The sequence below is a fragment of the Dromiciops gliroides genome, chromosome 4, assembly GCF_019393635.1.
Source record: "Dromiciops gliroides isolate mDroGli1 chromosome 4, mDroGli1.pri, whole genome shotgun sequence".
In the NCBI taxonomy this organism is placed as follows: Eukaryota; Metazoa; Chordata; class Mammalia; order Microbiotheria; family Microbiotheriidae; genus Dromiciops; species Dromiciops gliroides.
Window position 1 is genome coordinate 26,770,503 of NC_057864.1, and position 22,249 is coordinate 26,792,751.

The following is a 22,249-nucleotide window of genomic DNA, read 5'->3' on the forward strand; positions in this document are numbered from 1 at the left end:
TTCTATGCCACCATTAAGAGAGGTGCTATACACATTGTAGAATATATAGGTTCTTTTCCTATAAGTTCATTAACATTTTGGGCATAATTCCAAGTTGCTCTCCAAAATAGCTGGATCAATTCACCAACAGTCTATTAGTGTCCCAATTTTTCCACATCCCTTCCAACATTTGTCATTTTCCCCTTCTATTATTTTAGCCAATCTGATAGATAGGAGATCTCAAAAAGTTGTTTTAATTTGCATTTCTTTAATAAATATGATTTAGAGGATTTTTTCATATAACTATATATAGCTTTGATATCTTTACTGAAAAACTGCCTGTTGATATCCTTTGATCACTTATCAATTAGGGAATGACTCATATTCTTAAAAATTTGACAAAGTTCTATATGATTTGAGATATAAGAACTTAATCCAAGAAACTGTCTATAAAAAAATTTCCCCCAAATTTTCTGCTTTCCTTCGAACTTTGGCTACAATGGTTTTATTTGTACAAAACCTTTAATGTAATCAAAATTATCCATTTTATCTCACAGTTCTCTATCTCTCATTTACCATAAATTCTTCTCCTATCCATAACTCTGATAGGAAATATGTTCCATATTCTTCTAATTTACTTATGATATCTCCCTTTATATCTAGATCATGTACCTACTTTGGCCTTGTCTTGGTAAGTGGTGCAAAAAACTGATCAATACCCAATTTCTGCCAGGCTGCTTTCTAGTTTTCCCAACAATTTTTTTCACCAAATAGTGATTACTTATCCCACAAGCTTAAGTTTTTACATGGATCAAACACAAGGTTATTTTACTCATTTATTATGCATTATATGTCTACTCTGTTCCACTGATTCACTTTTTTATTTCTTAGCCAGTAGCAGATAGTTTTGATAATTACCACCTTATAATAAAGTTTAAGATCTGGTACTGCTAAATCTCCTTCCTTTATATTTTTTATTAATTCCTTTGATATTCTTACCCTTTTGTTCTTTCAAATGAATTGTTATTATTTTTTCTAGCTCAATGAAATAATTTTGGGGTAACTTAATTGGGATGGCATTGAATAAGTAGATTAATTTAGGCAGAATTATCATTTTTATTGTATTAGCTCTGCCCACCAATGAACAATTAATATTTCTCCAATGATTTAAATCTGACTTTATGGTATAAAAAGTGTTTTATAATTATGTTCACGTAGTTCCTGGGTTTACCTCAGTAGGTATACTCCCAGGTATTTTATATAGTCTACAGTTATTTTAAATGGGGTATCTCTTACCATCTCTTCTTGCAGGATTTTATTGGTGATATATGAAAATGTCGATGATTTATGTGGGTTTATTTTATATCCTGCTACTTTGCTTAAATTATTGTTTCAACTTGTTTTTTAGTTTAGGATTTTCCAAGTATATTACCATATCTACAAAAAAGAGATAGTTTTATTGCCTCACTGCCCATTCTGATTCCTTCAATTTCTTTTTCTTCTGTAAGGTGGCTATGTTTTGGTTTTTTGTTTTGGTTTTTTTGGTGAGGCAATTGGGGTTAAGTGACTTGCCCAGGGTCACACGGCTAGTACGTGTTCAGTATCTGAGGCTAGATTTGAACTCAGGTCCTCCTGACTCCAGGGCTGGTGCTCTTTCCACTGTGCCACCTAGCTGCCCCCCTAGTGCTATTATTAGCACTGTTAATACAATATTGAATAATATTAGTAGGCCACTTATTTCTTAAGCAAACATTACTAATCTTCTAGGGAACACACCTAATACATTCAATGTAGTAACACTATTTGCTGGAAAACAATTTTTTAAAAAGTTACCACTTTCGGGGCAGCTAGATGGTGAAGTGGATAGAGCACCGGCCCTGGAGTCAGGAGTACCTGAGTTCAAATCCAGCCTCAGACATTTAACACTTACTAGCTGTGTAACCCTGGGCAAGTCACTTAACCCCAATTGCCTCACTTAAAAAAAAAAAAAAAGTTACCACTTTCAGGGCAGCACTTCTTAAACTTTTTCCAATTGTGACCCCTTTTCACCAGAGAAATATTTACATGACCCCAGGTATACGGGTATATAAAACAGGTACATGAATTAAACGTTTACTTTCAAATTGTTCACGACTCCCACATTCAGTTACATAACCCCAAATGGGGTCACAACCCACAGTTTAAGAAGCTTTGTTCCAGGGCACTTACTTTAAGGTATAGCTCACATTTCTTCCCATTTTTTTTTTCTAGAAGACAAATATTTTAAAAGTTTTACTTCCAAAATGGCTTTCACCTTTTCCTTAATCCTTTGAAGTAGGAAGTCAGACAGCCAGCACAAAGACTGACCTGTTTAAAGTTATTTTTAAAAACTACCAACAATATTGAGCAAAAATGACACTTTCTTCTGTGTCACCCTAAGCAGTCTATAATAAGAACACCATCCAAAGCAAGCATCCACACTTTTCATGTAAGAAACACTGAAAGGACAGACAAGCAGCACTATGTGCTGACCTGATTTATCTTGTAGGCTAAAGAACATCCTTTCAATCAGGTTGGCTAACATGACAGAAAAGGAAAATGACAAACATTGAAGGGATATAGAAAAATTGGGACCCTAAAGCATTGTTGGTGAAGTAGTGAACTGTTCCTGCAAATTGTTCTGAAAAACAATTTGGAACTATGCTCAAAGGGCTATAAAACTGTGCATACTCTTTGACCTAGCAAAACCACTACTAGGTCTGTATACCAAAGAGAAAAGGACCTATTTGTACAACTATATTTATTGCAGCAGTTTTTAAGGTGGCAAAGAATTGAAAATTCAGGGGATGCCCATCAAATGGGGAATAGCTGAACAAGTTGTGGTATGATTATGACAAAAATACTATTGTGCTTTAAGAAACAATGAGTTACATGTAACAGGGAAAAAAATAAAGTATTTTATTAATTAAAAAAAAAAAAAGAAACAATGAGGATGGGGGCAGCTAGATGGCGCAGTGAATAGAGCACCGGCCCTGGAGTCAGGAGTACCTGAGTTCAAATCCAGCCTCAGACACTTAACACTTACTAGCTGGGGGCAGCTAGGTGGCACAGTGGATAGAGTACCAGCCCTGAAGTCAGGAGTACCTGAGTTCAAATCTGGCCTCAGACACTTAACACTTACTAGCTGTGTGACCCTGGGCAAGTCACTTAACCCCAATTGCCTCATTTTAAAAAAAAATTTTAAAAAGAAACAATGAGGATGGTTTCAGAAAAACCTGAGAAAACATATATGAACTGATGCAGAATTAAGTGAGAACCAGGTTATATGCAGTAAATGCAATATTGTAACAATGATCAACGTGAAAAAAAACAACTATTCTGATCAAGACAATAATCCAAGACAATTCCAAAGGATCCATGATGAAAAATACTCTGCACCTTCAGATAGATCTGATGAACTCTGAGTGCAGATTAAAGCATACTTTTTTCACTTTCTTTATGTTTCTTACTTTTTAGTGTTGTTGAGGGGGCTTTTTTCAACGTGGGTAATATGGAAATGTGTTTTGCATGACTTAATATGTATAACTAACATCATACTGCTTACCTTCTCAACAAGTAGGGGCAAGGCAGGAAGAAAGGGGAAAATTTAGAGCTCAATATTTTTTTAAAAAACGAATGCTATATATAACTTATCAGATTGTTTTCTGTCTTGGGGAGGGGGGAGGGAGGGAAGGGATGGAGAAAAATTTGGAATTAAGAATCTTATGAAAACAAATGTTGAAAACTATCTTTACATGTAACTGGAAAATAATAAAATACTTTTATGATTAAAAAACAAACAAAACCACAAAAAAAAATGCTAAAGATAGATAGATAGCTCAATATTAGCTATCACTCAAGAATTTTTAGCAGAAATCTCTTGGACAATTGTTAAGAACCCCCCCAAGAGTCCTTGACTCACTAAATAACAACTGCTGCTCTAGACTACTTTGCTTGAGGATTTCATCAGCTCCCAGGGATTCAGGGATCTTCTCTGCGCTGATGATTCTCAGATCTATCTACTTGTCCAGTCTTCACCTCTCCGATTACCTTCAGTCTCCCAACACCAGCTGTTTATGGGATACCTCAAACTGGATTTTCCAAAAATACCTTAAACACATGTCCCAAACTGACCTGCTGAATTCTATTCACATCAAGAGCACCCCTATCCTCCCAGTGCCCAGGCTCACAACCCAGGAATCATCCTAGACTCTTCAGTCTCTCTCATCCCTCATATACAATCTACTGCCAACCCCTGCCAATTCTACCTTCCTAACATCTTTCCCTATGTGCCTCCTCTCCTCCAACACTGCCACCACCCTGGTGCAGGCCCTCATCACCTGATGCCTGTATCATTGAAATAACCTGCTCATTATGCCTCAAGTCTTTCCCCACTCCATTTCATCCTCCACTCTATTCTCAAGATGAACTTCCTAAACACAGGTCTGTCCAAGTTCCATCTCTCTCCCCTCTCTCTCTCTCTCTCTCTCTCTCTCTCTCTCTCTCTCTCTCTCTCTCTCTCACTCACTCACTCACGTACCCTCCACATTCAATCAAATCCAACAGCTCCCTATCACCTCTAAGATCAAATATATAATGTTCCATTTGTCATTCAAAGCCCTTCATAACCTGGCCCACTCCTAGCTTTCCAGTCTTCTTACAATTACTATCTTCCACATCCTCTGAGGTCCAGTGACACTGGCCTCTTAGTTGTTCCTTGCACAAGACACTCCATCTCCCAATTCTGGTGATTATCACTGACTATCCCCCACAACTGGAATGCTTGGCCCTCTCATCTCCATCTCTTGCTCTCCCTCCCAGGCTTTCTTCAAGTCCTAGATAATATCTACCTTCCAGACAGAAAGCCTATCCTGGTTCCTCTTAAAACTAGTGCTTTTGGGGCAGCTAGGTGGTACAGTGGATAGAGCACCAGCCCTGGAGTCAGGAGGACCTGAGTTCAAATCCAGCCTCAGACACTTAACACTTACTAGCTGTGTGACCCTGGGCAAGTCACTTAACCCTAACTGCCTCACCCCCCCAAAAAAATAAAAAAATTTTTTTAAATGTGCTTTCCCTCTATGGATTATCTGCATTTAGTCCTATTTGTATCTTGTTTATACCAAATTATATGCATGTTGTTTCCCTTATTAGACTGTGAGCTCCTTGAGAGGGGGAACTTTCTTTACATCCCTAGGACTTAGGGCAGTGCTTTACACCTAGTGGGTCCTTAATAAATCCTTTGTGACTGACTGACTGACTGGGTTAAGAAGACACAAACAACCATGTTGTTGTTGTTGTTTCTCCGTTCTCGGGTTTTTTTGTTTTGTTTTGTTTTTTGTGAGGCAATTGGGGTTAAGTGACTTGCCCAGGGTCACACAGCTAGTAAGTGTTAAATGTCTGAGGCCAGATTTGAACTCAGGTACTCCTGACTCCAGGGCCAGTGCTCTATCCACCACGCCACCTAGCTGCCCCGTGTTTCTCCACTCTCAAAGAGGACCATGACATCAGGATGATATCATGACTTGCAGTGAATTGGATTTAAGTTGAGGGAGGGTTGTGCAAGATTACCAACATCACTCCCTCTTCCAGAGCCACCTGGGCACAGGGGCGAGATATACATCAGGACCAATGGAGATGGTCCAGGATGTTTTAAGGTAATTGGGGTTAAGTGACTTGCCCGGAGTCACACAGCTATTAAGTGTCTGAGGCCGGATTTGAACTCAGATCCTCCTGACCCCTGGACCAGTACTTTATCCAAATTCAGAATCTCCACAGTCAGGAAATGCCCATTAATGTGAGGCCCTTCAAGGGGCCTAGATTGGGAGTCAGGAGCCGGCCACACACTGAGCCACACGTCGTCACCTGTGAGATCTGAATCTGCACACTCACCCTGGCTGGGCTTGCCTCCTCCCCTACAGAAAGAGAGGGGACGCCGGATCATCTCAAAGGTCCCAACTCTGTGGACTCTCAAGAGTCCACACAACCATCGACAAACAAGATCTGTGCAGGGTAAACTGAAAATAACCTCAAAGTTGTTGCAAAAAATGGGGTTTTCGCTAAGACTTAAAGGAAGCCAGGAAAGTCAAGCAGCAGAGAGGACTGAGAGAATTCCAGGAATGGAAGACAACCAATGAAAACGTTAGAGTCGTTCGATGGTGAGTTTAAAGTGTCTATGAGACGAGCAATTTGAGGTGGCCAACAGAGAGTTGGAGATGTGACTGGAGTTCGGCAGAAGGGTTATCTGTGACGCCTAGATGCTGCCTCACAGCTACATGTGAATCTTGTGGAACATAACTGTGTCCTAGGTAATGACAATTTTAATAAGAGCCATCAATTGGGAAATGGCGACACAAGCTGTGGTATATGATGGTGATGCGTATTTTATTGGGCTTTAAGAAATGACAAGCAGGAGGATTTCAGAAAGGCCTGGAAAGACTTGTATGAACTAATGTATAGTGAAGTGAGCAGAACCAGAACATTGTGCACAGAGACATCAATATTGCTGGATGAAGAACTGTGAATGACTTGACTGTTCTCAACACAATGATCCAAGACAATCCCAAAGGACTATTGATGAAACATACTCTCCACCTCCACAGACAGAACTGATATTGATGGACACAGACTGAAGCATGGTATTCTTTTACTTTCTTTCATTTTTTCTTTTATTCAAGTTTTCTTTTACAAAATGACTAATGTTTACTACGTTTTATATTATCGTACATGTATAACCCATATCTGATTGATTACTGCCGGGGGGGGGGGGGTAGGGAAAGGAAGGAAAGAAGGATAAAAATTGGAACTCAAAACTATAAATAAAAATGGTTATTACTTTAAAAAAAATTTAAGAAGGGCCCTGGACAGAGCCTTGCATACACACACAGTTATAGGCCTTGATATGAGTCTAAGAGGTAGCAGCCGGATGGGTAAGAGGCCCAAGTCAGCACAGTCTTATGACTTCTGATTTCCAGGTAAAAGAAGTTGTATCCTATGAGATAATCGCTTCTAGACTGTTAGAAGGGGCCTTCACCATAACCTAGCACAAGTGCCTTTTTACAGATGAGTCTCTTGCCAGCAAAAAAGCATAAAAGCTTCCCTATATCTGGATGACTGAGCAGATCTAGGACCTTACCTATCATGCGCAATTCCTGCACAGTTTCTCCAGGTCTTGAAGGAGCATGGAACTCCCTAGTTGTCCATCCAATGCCAAGCATGCTCCTCAGGGCCTTTTAAACATTCTTTCTCTCAAAGGCTCGCAACTTCTACTATGATGGATCTATATCGTTTTGCTCCTATGGCTCTCATACAAGTTTTCATTTAAATGTGCTTGTGGTACTGTAGCCTGTATTCTATTCACATGAAACAACACTGAGCAAATTTTCTCAAATGTACACTCTCTGATCATTTCTTTTTTCTTTCTTTCTTTCTTCTTTTTTGCGAGGCAATGGGAGTTAAGTGACTGCCCAGGGTCACACAGCTAGTGAGTGTCAAGTGTCTGAGGCCAAATTTGAACTCAGGTCCTCCTGAATCCAGGGCTGGTGCCTCTAATCATTTCAAGAAAAAAAGAAGACTGAAAAGAGACCACACTTGTGACCTCATGTAGGGCTCCAGTCTTCTAGTACTTCAATGTATTTATTCAGAAGGCTCTTCTCTTTATTTCTTCCAAGGGAAAATTTTATGCAAACTAGTCTCGTGGAATTGCTTTTTCCATTCAGCTCCAGGCTTAGCAGCCTGCTCCTGCAGGACCGGGGTTTTCCTCTGCTTCATATCATGTCAGCATTGTCATCCATGTTATTTGGCTGCCTTCTGTGATTACATTCAGGCCTCCTGGGTTGGAATTGCAAATTCTTCAAGTTGGAAGGGGCTTTAAGAATAATCTAGACCAACCCTTTTATTTCACTTCTCCTCTAAGGGACTCCAAATGCCTGAATTAAATGATTTCCAAGGTCATTTTTCTTTCTAATGATCAATCTCCTAGTTATCACTTTTAAAATAAAAATGTTGAGTGAATCTGCTTTGCTCAAGGTTATTCCACTCACTATTCTCCTTTTGAGGAAACAAATTCCTTCACTAATGAAACTTCAGAAAATATCTTTATAACAAAGATATATTCCATTAATCCAAAAGGAAAGATCCTCAAGCCTACTAATGCTTAGGTAACTTTATCTGGAATTATGGGATCCAAGGCCACAAAGGGCCTATTGCCCCATTTACTGCCCTACCCAAAGAGATGTTCAGTTAGCCTGGAGTCTCTGCTCATGGCCTCCTAACGATCTTAAAAGTGATCGCCAGCAAGTTAACTAGCCATTCTGTGGGTAACCCACAGTCAGTAAAAAGAATGTTTAAGTATTTCATTTTAGAAACTTAAATATAAAGTCCGTACAGTATTTTATCACATGGGGGAATGAACCAAAGCCTGGCAACCCATCTTTAATACCTTGATGGTTGGGTGTCTAACAGTGAGAAACAATGGCTTTAGGACTATTTTACACTAGAGAAAAAGGAACAATGGCTAATCTGTGTTCAGCTAGAATTAAAGTCATTAAGGTGTAATAGTGCCCTTTAAAACCTGCCAGACTAGAGGTCTTAGAAATTTCAGTGGCTAAATATGCAACCTGACCCTAACTTTTTAAGAAACATTTCAGCAAAATTACAGGAAAACTAAACCCAAGATCTATAATTTCCTTTTGTGAAAGAACATTCTTAGAAGGGAGAACTTTTCTGCCATGAAGTTAATAAATTTCACTGAGTTTGCTAGCCTTAGTATTAAACAGCAAAAAAGCTAAATCTGAAGCTTTGACCCTCAAATTAAAGTTTGCCACCATCTGGCAAACTAGTGAATTAGCAAAAGCATTTTTTTAAAAATCTAGAACAATTTGTATAAGACCTTTATCGGTTAAGAAAAAAAATCAAGCCAGAATAAATACACTCCACAATATTTCTAAATTTTTAAGAAATAAAATCTGGGGCAGCTAAGTGGTGCAGTGGATAAAGCGAATGCCCCGGATTCAGGAGGACCTGAGTTCAAATCCAGACTCAGACACTTGACACTAGCTGTGTGACCCTGGCCAAGTCACTTAACCCTCACTGCCCCACAAAAAAGAAAGAAAGAAATGGGGCAGCTAGGTGGCACAGTGGATAGAGCACCGGCCCTGGAGTCAGAAGTACCTGAGTTCAAATCCAGCTTAAGACGCTTGACACTTACTAGCTGTGTGACCCTGGGCAAGTCACTTAACCCCAACTGCCTCACCAAAAAAAAAAGAAAAAAGGAAAGAAAGAAAGAAAGAAAATCTGAATGTAGAGCTACAAACAACAAGCAATATAATTGAATTATTGGGGGGATGCTCCAAAAGAGCCGTTTTCAAATTAAAATTAATTTGAAATGATCATGGTGTAGTGGATCCAGGCCTGACCTACTTCCCTTTACAACACCCCATCTGCTTGCTACCCATTATAACCCTCCCCCAAGCCCACCACAGCTTCTCCTGTTTCTTCTCCTAGCCCTGTAATAATTAAGCACCACCAGCCAATTAGAAGAAAACTCTCATTAACCCCCTCTTGTGCTCTCTCATCCCCGCCAAGTCTACCCCCTCAGATTCCAAAACAACCCCTTCCACTCGCTCCACTACCTACACCTTCCTAGTCCATAGAGAACAATTACCTGCTCCTCCTTCTCTCCCTCTTTCCATCTCTTAGCTCTTAGCAGTCTGGCTCCCCTATGACCACATTGTATGGGCCGTCCTCTCTAGCACTACCTTCTCTCACCACCCTCCCCAAACTGATAGCTGAGCGGGAATGGGCATCCTCCTGGTTCCCTACTGTCACTTCTAAACTCTCTCTTTGCCTCCTGCCTCTGTAACCCTTTCCTCCTATTCCCTTGACCACATTATATTATGCCAACCTCCAGGTCATTTTCCTTTCTCAAGTTCAGCCTCTGGCTCACCATCTTCCTCTCCTAACTCCTTTTTATTGGAGGTCTTTACTATCCATGTAGATCCTCCCTCCAACTCCTTTCTCAACCTCTGCAAGTCCCATGACTCAGTACGTATAGGGTATGGTCACAAACAGAACTCACCATCACACACAAGTGTGTTAATTCCCTAATTATCTGACCATGCTCTCCTATCATTCCACCTTTCCCTCTGCTTTATTCCTCCATCTCTTCTTCACCTTTATCAGGACCCCCATTCCCTTCAATGGTCAGGAAACATTTCTTTTTTTTTTTTAAGAGATGGCACTTTAATTCATTTTTTGGGGGGTGGGGCAATGGGGGTTAAGTGACTTGCCCAGGGTCACACAGCTAGTAAGTGTTAAGTGTCTGAGGCCGGATTTGAACTCAGGTACTCCTGAATCCAGGGCGGGTGCTTTAACCACTGCGCCATCTAGCTGCCCCCCAGGAAACATTTCTTAAGTGCCTTTCCTGGCTTTCCTCCTGTCTGACCACTCCATCTCAGCCTCCTCTGCTGGCTCATCACCCACATGACCTCCACAGGGAGGCCCTCACAAAGATTCACAAAAACAAAATTCATAGCATTAGCAAAAAAATTTAATAATAACATAGTACAAATGCCAGTACCCAATCTGGTACCTGCTGCTGTGTTACCTTGGACAAATCACTTAACCTTTCCTTGAGAATATTCAAATACTAACACAGCACAGAAGGTCAAAAATTTAGAGCTAGAAGAGACCTTAAAGGCTAATATAACATTGTAATTAATATGTTAGGGCAAAAATGGAAAATATTGAATGTTGGAGGGGATGTAGGAAAACTGGGATGCTAAACCACTGTTGGTGGGGTTGTGAAAAGATCCAACCATTCTTTTTTTTTTTTTTAGTGAGGCAATTGGGGTTAAGTGACTTGCCCAGGGTCACACAGCTAGTAAGTGTCAAGTGTCTGAGGTCAGATTTTAACTCAGGCCCTCCTGACTCCAGGGCCAGTGCTCTATCCACTGCGCCACCTAGCTGCCCCATCCAACCATTCTTAAGAGCAATTTGTAACTATGCCCAAAGGGCTATAGAACTATGCATACATACCCTTTGATCCAGCAATACTACTGCTAGGTTTTTATCCCAAAGACATCCCCCAGGGGCAGCTAGGTGGCACAGTGGACAGAGCACTGGCCCTGGAGTCAGGAGGATCTGAATTCAAATCTGACCTCAGACACTTGACATTTACTAGCTGTGTGACCCTGGACAAGTCACTTAACCCTTATTGCCCCGCAAAAACAAAACAAAACAAAACAAAAATCTGGCCTTAGACACTTGACACTTACTAGCTGTGTGACCCTGGGCAAGTCACTTAACCCCAATTGCCTCTCTTAAAAAAAAAAAAGAAGAAGATTGATTGGATTAGGGGCAGCTATGTGGCACAATGGATAAAGCACTGGCCCTAGATTCAGGAGGACCTGAGTTCAAATCCAGCTTCAGACACTGGACATTTACTAGCTGTGTGATCCTGGGCAAGTCACTTAACCCTCATTGCCCCACCAAAAAAAAAAAAGAAAAAGAAAAAGATTGATTGGATTGACTTTGCTGATTGACTCACTTGGAGTTAACTTGATTAGAACCACACTTACCTAAAGGCCTGGCCCTCAAGGGGTGGATTCTGCTCATGGACCACCCTCAAGTCCAGTAAACCAACAGATTTGAATGATGCTAGCCAATGAGCTTTGAGCAGTGTGGAAGGGCTGCCTCTCCTCCAGACCTGAGGAAGCTTCCACAGGCAGACATGCTCTTGGACACACTTCGTGGTGGCTAGATAGGCTTCTTAACTTTCTGAGCCAAGTGTTCTCTCTTTACTAATATTTGATATGCTTTAATAAATGCTTAATGCCCCAAACTGGTGCTAAAGCGTCTAATTTATAAGTAGCAATATATGAGAAACCCCAGCTAATTTTCCCTAAACTTGGGACAGAAATAAGGCGACCACATATAATTTTAAACGCCATACTTGTATGAACTGATGTATAGTGAAGTGAGCAGAACCAAGAGAACACTGTGCAAAGAAACAGCAATGTTGTTTGATGAAGAACTGTGAATAACTCAACTATTCTCAACAAAACAATGATCCAAGCCAATCCCAAAGGACTATTGATGAAACATATTATCCACTTCCAAAGAATGTAACAGACTGAAGCATGCTATTTTTCACTTTCTTTTTTTTTTATTCAAGTTTTCTTATACAAAATGACTAATATAAGTAATGCTTTATATAATCGTATATGTATAACCTCTATCTGCTTACTGCCTCAGAGAAGGGGCAAGGGAGGGAGGGAAGGAGGTATAAAAATTGGAACCCAAAACTATAAATAAAAATGTTTATTACTTTAAAAAATTATCTGTTAGGGAAAAAGGAGAAATATGTACATGGATATGGATTCTGAGCCATCTGAAATTCTACTACTACTACTTCTAATAATTATAGCCTTCCACTGAAGGTATTCCCCAACCCTTTGTTGTGATGTGGAAATCACTGTGCAGTCTATGGCAGGATGTACCAGGCTAGAAAGATTTTGAGTCTGGACATGGACACAGATCCTGGTCTACTGTAAGAGGCCCAGCCTGGCCAGGGCAGCTAGGTGGTGTAATGTAGTGTATACAGCACTACACCTAGAACCAGGAAGACTCATCTTTCTGAGTTCAAATCAGGTCTCAGACACTAACTGTTCAACCCTGGGCAAGTCACTTACCCCTGTTTGCCTCAGTTTCCTCATTTGTAAAATGAGCTGGTAAAGGAAATGGGAAACCATTCTGGTGTCTCTGCCAAGAAAACCCCAAATGAGTTGGACACAACTGAAAATAAAAGAACAATTGCCTAAGTTCAGAAAAGTTCATCACCTGGTTGACTGCAGGCAAATGAATTGTTTGGCTCAGCCACTTCTGCAGCCCATGTCCTACCGTACAGAGGGATTGTTATCTCTGGCTGGTAAGGGAACTACAGATTCTTGAATAAGAACTCACATATCGGGGCAGCTAGGTGGTGCAGTGGATAGAGCACCGGCCCTGGATTCAAGAGGACCTGAGTTCAAATTCTGCCTCAGACACTTGACATTTACCAACTGTGTGACCCTGGCAAATCACTTAACCCTCAATGCCCCGCAAAAAAAAAAAAAGAAAAGAAAAGAAAAAAGAACTCACATATCCTCCCTTCTACCCAGCCACAGCAGAACATCACCTGCTTCAGGGTAAGGCCAATTTCATTTTCTTGGTATTCCTAGCACTGGAAATTATTTTACTCTCAATATCTCACAAACAAAACAATAAAAAGATTGTTGTTTCCTTCCCTCCTTTCCAGAGGTAGGTGACTTACCAGAGTAGAATCATATGTATACTGTTGGATTTGGTTAATATAGCTAGTTATGCTGAAGAATTTTTCTCTGTTTTATTCATTGATTTAATAAAAGATTCACTCTGCATGGTGGAACAAGATATTGAACAATAAAAATGATAAAAGTGAAAAATTATTAATGGATATTTTAAAATATAATTAATGAATTTTTGAATGGATAAGAAAATGAATAAATATATGCACGCATATATACATGCATAAATGAATAAAGAAATGTCTGTAGCAAAAAGAAAAACTCACATCTACAACACTTTAAGGTTTGCAAAGCTCTTTCTTCACCATAAACCTTTGAGGTGTAGCAAATATATTATGTTCATTTTACAGATTAGGGAATCGAGGATCAAAGGTAAAAAACCTGAGGCAGCTAGGTGGTGCAGCGGATAAAGCATGGGCCCTGGATTCAGAAGGACCTGAGTTCAAATTCAGCCTTAGACAGTTGACACTTACTAGCTGTGTGACCATGGGCAAGTCATTTAACCCTCATTGCCCTGTCCCCCCCCCCCAAAAAAAAAAAGGTAAAGAACCTAACCAAGGTATCTTGTGGCAGAGCTGGGACCCTAACACAGGTTTTCTGACTTCAAATCTAGTATTCCTTCCCTCAATCAACAAGTATTTACTAAGCACTCACTACTACTTTACTATTTTACTACTCCTACTACCAGCAACAACAAAACAGCAAAATTACAAGAAAACTAAACCCAGCATCTACAATCGCCTTTTTGTGAAGAAGCATTTTTAGATTTGGTGGTGATAGCACCGTTACTACTACCACTAGTAGCTAGCATTTCTACGATGCTTTATGGTTTACAAAACCCTTTACAATTATTATCTCATCTGATCCTCACAACAATTATTATTATCTTCTTTTTGCAGATGAGCTAACTTGGAAAGTTAAAAGATGTGCCCAGGGTCACACAGCTACTAAGTGTCTAAAACAGGCTTTGAATGCAGATCTTCCTGACTCCGAGCCCAACATACTATCCTCTAGATGACTACAATGTACCAGGCATTGTGGTAAGCACAAGGGATACAAATACAACGAAGGAAACAATCCCTACTGGAGGGGAGTTTGTAGTCTAATAGTGGGGACAACAAATACAGACGAGCATATATAAAGCATAAACATCTATCTAAAAGGTTTCAGAAAAACCTGGAAAAACTTGTATGAACTGTAAAGTGAGCAGAACCAGAAGGACAAAGTTCACAATAACAGCAATACTGTAAAGATAATCAACTGTGAAAGAATTAGAACTCTGATCAATACAATGATCCACAATTCCAAAGGACTCACTGAGTAAAATATTATCCACTTCCAGATAGAGAACTGATAAACTCAAGAGTGCAGACAAAAGGATATTATCTTCTATTTCTTTATTATACCTGCTTTTTCTTTCTTGGAACCTGGCTAACGTGGAACTCTGTTTTGCATGTCTATACATATTTGTAATTGGTTTTATTTTATTTGTCTTCTTTATGAGTACTGAAGAGGAGGGGGAGGGAGACAATTTGGAACTGAAAATAAAACAAAATTAAATTAGATAAGTGAGCCATAAAGAGAACCTGCTATTTTATCTTAGAGGTAACAGGAAACCACTGGAGCTGTATTTAAGTACAATCACTCTGGCAGTCAGGTGTAGCATAGATTGGAGTGGGGGGGAGCTTTGAGGCAGTGAGGTTAGTTAGGCTGTTATAATAATCCAGGTGGGAGACAATGAGAACCTGAATCCAGACAGTAGCTACATGAGTGAAGAGAAGTTTGATATGAGAGATGTTGTGAAATTAGAAATGACAGGGGGCAGCTAGGTGGCGCAGTGGATAGAGCACCAACCCTAGAGTCAGGAGGACCTGAGTTCAAATCCAGCCTCAGACACTTAACACTTACTAGCTGTGTGACCCTGGGCAAGTCACTTAACCCCAACTGCCTCACCAAAAAAAAAAAAAGAAAAAGAAAGAAATGACAAGATCTGGCAACTGGTTGGATACATGAAGTGAGGGAGAATAAAGAGTCTAGGATGAGACCAGGGATGGGAACTTGGGAGATTGGGTAGATGATGGCACCTTAGACAGAAATAGGGAAATCTGGAATGGGGGAGAATTAGAGGGATAGAAAATATCCCTAGGAAATAAGGTTTAAAATGTCCAATAGGCAGCAGGTCATGTGGGACTGAAGCTCAGGGAAATTCTGAGGTTAGCTAAACATATCTGAGCGTCATGTGCACAGAGGTGATAATAAAAGCCATAGGTGCTGATGAGGGTTCCAAGAAAGAATAGAGAGAAGAGAAGTGGGATGAGAATGGGACATTGGAGAACACCCACAGTGTCCTTCTGACCTTTCAAGTTTTCCCAACAACTGTCCTAATATTATCTCTATAGCAGTCTCGGGGCTTTAAATGGACAAGGCCCCTCCTATTTCTTACACACACACAAAATCTTATAAGACATTGACATTCCCTCATCAATTCATATTTGTTGAGTGCTCACAAGGTGTAAATGGATATATGAATTCCCTCACTTATAACACTGCATGACCTTAGATACATCATTTGATTTTTCTAGATATGAGATTTTCCTATAAAATGAAGAAGTTGGGTGAAAGGACCATTATGGTCTCTTCGATCTATGATCCTATAAGTAATTTTCTCAAAAAAGTAGTAACCTTTGAAATCCTAAACTCCACTAATATTCTGGTCATTATTTAATTTAAAGTTCCCTCTTGCTTCATATGTATGGACAGTACTCACTTCATGTTGATCAGGATAAGCTGTATGATCAACCATAATGACCCTCTAAGTTCTTGCCAGAACTCAAAGGAGGTAAACAATGAATCAATTTTCCACTTACAAACTAAGCCTGACTTAAAATATCAGGGCTCAAGGGACTGACTTACAAGTTAAAAGCCAGCAAGCAAACACATTTCCCCTACATTTAACCAAGCCGATGAATTTCAGCACACGCCTAAAATGTGGGCCATTACATAAAAAAATGTTCATGCAAATCAGGAATTCACAAAGGGATAGGTTCTTGCTTTAAGGTATTTCTGACCACCTAACGGGATTCTACTCCAGGTATTTACGAATGTATCACTCCACTAAATTTAGATAGACCAGAATGAAACTAAGTACTGACCTACTTCTTCATAACCATCACCTGCAATTAAAAGTCTTTCGATTATTATCTACAAAGAATGTCGCTCCATAACATAGGTTAACTCACAGTGTACAATTAAAATCAAAAGATCAATGTGAAACTCTCTAAAGTATGCTTGCATGTTATAGGATCTACCTTATTTATGCACAGGGAATAAAAGGGAATGGAAACAGTAGTAATGAATGAGAAGTTATGATTTTCAAGTTAGAGGACACTGAATTGGAATGGACCTTGGAGCCTGGATACACCCCCTCACTTTACAGATAAGAAAGTGAGTAGCAGAAGTAAAGGTAATTAATTGCCCATGGTCACAAACTGGGCAGTGGCAAAAACAGCAGGAACAGCTTTGCATCTCCTGACTCCAAGCTCTGCCCTGTTTCCACTCTGTACCATCCTGGCTCTCCATCCAAAAAGTCTTAGCACAATGCCAGGTGTCCACGAAACAAAAAAGGAAGGTCATTCTCCAAGAAAGAAGTTTTAAGAGTTAGGATGCAAGAACCAAAAGGCAACTATATTACATTTTTCTTCAGTTCCATCCCATTAAACAATTACCACTGAAAACTTTATGAAATTAAGAAATATTAAGTTTGGAACCCTAATCACAGGAATCGTCTGACATGCCTGGTGCCTCACAAAGCTTTGATAAAATAAACCATTTCAACAATGGTGGCCCAGCCCCAAATAGCGATTTCCATTTATTCTGCTTTTCAAAAGAGAATTTTATTTTAAATTATCACCTTGCAGAACAAGATGTAAAACTCACATCTTACAAAGCAACACTGACAGACAGGCTGGTAAAATACAGATGGAAAGAAATTGAATTATAAAACTTGACTACAATTTTAAGTCTTTCAGAGTCCTTACTTGACCTATGACAGCATCATCTGTTGCAGTGGGAAATAGATGTATCATCACCTAAGATATGTTTGAACATAGATTTCTATCTATGTAACTATGATCTGACAGGGCAAATAAAAAAACCATGCCATTTTCGTTTGGTTTTCTTTTACACATGGCAAGACCTAAACAAAATCTGGCAAAACCACAACATCAATACCAGAGTCCTGCTAGAACCTTCCTGGACTTCAAGTTTCCACTCAAGCATGAGAAGGTCACCGGATTGTCACTTCCTTGGTGCAGACTGTGTCAGGTGTTGGATCTGTATCCCTATCTAGCAGTGCCTGCCACTCTGTACTGGTGTTTAATAAATGCCTGTTGATTGAATGATAGGATCCAGGCCTATAAGGGCTCTTGGAGATTATCTGGTCTAAACCCCTTATTTCCCAAATGAAGAAACTAAGACCCAAAGAAAAGAATTCCCCAAGGTCATGCAGATAGAAAAGAGTCAAATAAGAACTGGAACCTCGTATCCCAAGCTGTCCTGCAAGTTAAAGAGATCCTCTACAATACTTGCATCCTTAAACCCACCTGTGTTCTCCAAGCATTTTAATAATGCAGAAGGAGTATGGAAAACATACAGATGCTTGCATTTTTTGCCCAAAATCTATCTATTGAGTCTCATGTTGGATACTTCAGTAGGTTACCAAAGGAAGATGTCAAATATTCTCTCATGTACTGGGATGGTGTGGAGGAAAGATAATGGACTAGACCAAAGGAGGTTCCTTATCCTGCTGGAACTACAACAGTGTGATCAATAACATCTTATCTTCATGTCCCATTGCTCTCTAGTTTAGAAGGGGCCTTTCCAGGAACTATGATAATGAAATAATACCCAAATGGACCTGAGATCTTATAGATAAGAGCTCTAAATGCAGAATCTCAGCCCACCATGCTGATCAATCCTGTGTGCCTCTTATCCAGGTCTCCCCTAAATTTACCACGGGGTTCCCAGCTAACCCTGAGAGCTTGTTTGTCAGACTGTACAGAGGCAGCTAGGTGTCAGAGTTACATACAGTGCCTGGAGCTAGGAAGACCAGAGTTCAAATCTGACCTCTGACACTCACTAGCTGTATGACCCTGCAGAAGTCACTTTACCCTGTTTATTTCAGGTTTCCTCATCTGTCAAATGAACTAGAGAAGGAAATGGAAAACAACTCCAGGATCTCTGCCAAGAAAACTTCAAATGGGGTCACCAAGAGTCACACTCAACTCAACACCACCATACACATATATATATATGGGGGGAGGGTATATATGTATGTCGTGTGAGTGCATGCATGTGTACATACATACATACATATTAGTAAAACAGATTGGGGGCAGCTAGGTGGCACAGTGGATAAAGCACCAGCCCTGGATTCAGGAGGACCTGAATTCAAATCTGGCTTCAGACACTTAACACTTACTAGCTGTGTGACCCTGGGCAAGTCACTTAACCCTCATTGCCCTGAAGAAAAAAGAAAAGAAAAAACAGAGTGGGCAGCCTTCAGGAAATTCCAAAGCTCCTTTAAGAACCTAAGTTCTCCCAGAAATACCAATATTTTACAGGGGATATAAGGCTGATATTTTAATACCAATATTTTACTGGGGATATAAGGCTGAGTCAATTAAAAAACAGAATCATAAAATCTCTCTAGTCATAAAGCTGATCTGCCTTAAATACTCTATTAAACCACAAGGACAAACTAGTTTTGAAGCTCGAATCCAAAAAAGTAGAAAGTGGCATCTCTCCAAAGTCACCATTTGTAAAAAATGGTTGAAAACTCTTAACATGAAGAATTGTACTTATTAACAGTAGCTCAAGGTGAAGACAAGAAAATGCTATATTCACATTTTCCACAAACATTCGATTTGTGGGATCAAATTGCACTCAGTCACATTTTTTCCCACTAATATGCAAACAGTATAATTCCCTTCTAAAAATTAAGGTCTCTTCAGTTTCCATCTGGTACCTGTTCCATGGCTAGTTAGCATGATGAAAAACAATCCCTCGGTTGCAATCCATCATCTGGACCTACTCAGCTCTAACATTTAGGAACAGGGAACTGAAACCCTAAGAGAGGTCCTGCCCCTTGCTCCAGCACAACTCCCACTGCCCACCCACCTCCCTCCTTTATCAGAACTACTTGTATGTATTTATCTAAGAAGCTGAAAACGTGCCGCAAAGCTGGGGTTTGGGGGCAGGGGGAGGTTCCTGAAAGGCCAATTGGCCTTTCGGCCACATCCAGGCAGAAGGCAAGGGGGACTAGCCACCAGGCGATGAAATGCCACCTCCGAAAACCCCGGCCCATAGAGCCTGTTCTCTGCCAAGTGCCCCTCGGGGAATGCAGGGTGGCGAAGCAACAGTTGCTCACCGAGGCTCCCCTGCAGCAGTGGGTTTGGGGAGCCGGGGAAGCCCGACCCGCAGTGCCAGGAGGTTGCGGACAGGGCCCCGAACTGGATCCCGGGGAAGCTGCCCTCCGAGCCAGCCCCAGCGCGCCCGAGGATGCCCAGGGATTTCCCCACGGGGGCATCACACGCACCCACGCGCGCACACACACAAACACGCACAGTCCCTCCGTCTCCAGGGCTGGGGTCCATCTAGGAGGCCCGACGAGAGGAGAAGGGGGGCCTGGGGAACCCCAAAACCTCTCCCCACGGCGGCGGGGGGCTGTGGGTCCGTGAATGCGTACATGCGTGCGTACGTGTGTGTGCTGCGTGCCCGCATGTGCCGCGTACATGTGTGGGGGTGGGGGGCCGTGCACATATGCGTAGGCAGGGCCCGCGCGGGGTGGACCAGAGTGCCGGGCTCCGTGCGTGTGCGGAGCATTGTGCATCCGTGGGCGAGAGGACGGCGGGGGCAGTGGGCTCCCAGGTACCGCCGCCTCCGCCCGCGCCCGGGCCCCAATGCGGATGCCCCCGCCCCCCACCGAGACCCCCGCGGGCGCGCGCAGGGTGCGTGAGCGGGCCGCGCGCACCCCCCCCTTCCCGGGCCGCGCCGCGCGCGCACTTACCGCGGGCCGCCGCTCCCGCCGCCCGGGTCCGCATGGCCCGAGCCCCCGCGCCGCGGCCGCCTGGGGAGGGCGCAGCCCCCGCTCCCGCCGCCGCCGCCGCTGCCTCGGCTGCCGCTGCCGCCTCTGCTGCCGCCTCGCGCCGCCCGCTCCGCATTGGGCTCCGGCCCCGCCCGGCCCGGCCCTGGCTCGGCTCCGGGGCCCGGGCCCCGAACAAGGGACTCCCGCAACGAGGAAGGAGCGCAGCCCCGTCCGCCGCCGCTCCTGCCGCCCGGCCGTCCTCCCGGCCGTCCTCCCGCTCTCCGCTCCGGGTGCCGGTCCTGGTCCTCCCGCAGCCGCGGCCGCCCCGCCCCGCAGCGCCCCCTGGCCGGGGCTCGGGCTACGGCGCCCGGACTGACTGCGGCGGCCGCCGACGGAGGCGGGGCGGCCGCGGGGGAGGGGGGAGGAGGGAAGGAGGAAAGGAGGGGGGAGCGGGGAGGGAAGCGGGGGATGGGGAGGGTGGAGGGATCCCGAGCAGGGGCCGGCCCGTCCGCCGCCCCCGCCGCAGCAGCTGCCGCCCGCCGCCGCTGTCAACTCCGCCGGCCCACATGAGCATGACTTAGAGGGCGGGCCCGGGGCCGGCTCTGTCCACTTGAGGGGATGGGGCGGGAGGCAGGTCCCTGACGGACAAGACAGGAGCGAGAGCAGGGGCGTGGGATGGAAAGGCCATCTGAGGGGCACGGGCGCGAGGACAGGGGCGCGAGGCAGGTCCTAGCCCCGCCCCCCAGTTAGAAGAGGGCACGAGGCAGGCTTCTAACCCCGCCCCCCAGGGAGACTAGCGAGAGGAGAGGGGCTCGGGGCAGGCTCTTAGCCCCGCCCCCCAGAAAAAAGAGGGGCACGAGGCAGATCCGAGCCCCGCCTCCCAGGGAGAAGAGGGGCTCGAGGCAGCGTCCTAATCCCGCCCGCCAGGGAGAAGAGGGACATGAGGCTGGCATTTAGCTCCGCCCCTCAGGAAGAGGGGCACGAGGCAGGCTTCTAACCCCACCCCACCCCCCCAGGGAGACTGGCTAGAGGAGAGGGGCTCGAGGCAGGTTCCTAACCCCAACTGTCAGGGAGAAGAGGGACACGAGGCGGGCTCTTAGCTCCGCCCCCCCAAGAAAAAGAGGGGCACGAGGCAGGTCCTAGCCCCACCTCCGAGGGAGAAGAGGACGAGAGCCAGGTCGGCCTCCCAGGGAGGAGAGGGGCGCGAGGCAGGTCTTAGCCCAACATCAAAACTGAGGGTAATATCGCCCCGCCCCATCTCTCCAACGGAGGGGGCACCAGGAAGCCTCCTCCTAGGCACGGCAAATTCAAAGGCAGAACTGCAGCTGTCTCTGCCTTCAAGAAGCTTACATTTCCTACCAAGAGGACAATTTCACATACCCTTACAGATGGATCCTACAGACCCGCCAGATTACACGCATGCTGAGTCAGTGCAAGATAATATCCCAGCATATGGGAGGGGATGGTGATGTTGGGCGGCGGGGGAGGAAGGGGAGGGGGGGCCCAAGGTGGCAGGTGTTGGGTCAGGAAAAGCCTCGTGAAAGAGGAGCGGCTTGAACTGGATTTTGAAGGAAGATAGAGATTCTTTTTTAAAAAAATAAGTTTTTATTGCTGTCTTCTGTTTTTACATCATCATCATGGTTACCCCCAATATCCTTCCCCGCCCCTCCCAGAGAGCCATCCCATAGAACAAAAAGTAATTTTTAAAAAACAAATACTTGGAAGGGGTGGGGGAAGGAATTAGCAACACTGATCAATACTTTGGGAAAAGTCCTAAAACATGTGCAAAGTATAACACCTGTGGACCTCCCACCTCCATGAAGAGAAAAGTTGGGAATGTCTTCTC

The 22,249-nt window shown here is 43.2% G+C and overlaps 1 protein-coding gene across 2 annotated transcripts in view; it reads right to left on the minus strand.

The window, feature by feature from the left end:
• The window catches only part of ZFYVE9 (zinc finger FYVE-type containing 9), a 192,900-nt gene extending 172,453 nt beyond the window's left edge, over positions 1-20,447 (minus strand). For both annotated transcript variants that reach the window (XM_044002767.1, XM_044002766.1), the window contains exon 1: positions 20,386-20,447. The gene's annotated coding sequence lies outside the window, so the exon portion shown is untranslated. The remainder of the gene's footprint in view (positions 1-20,385) is intronic.
• Positions 20,448-22,249: the final 1,802 nt, after the last annotated feature.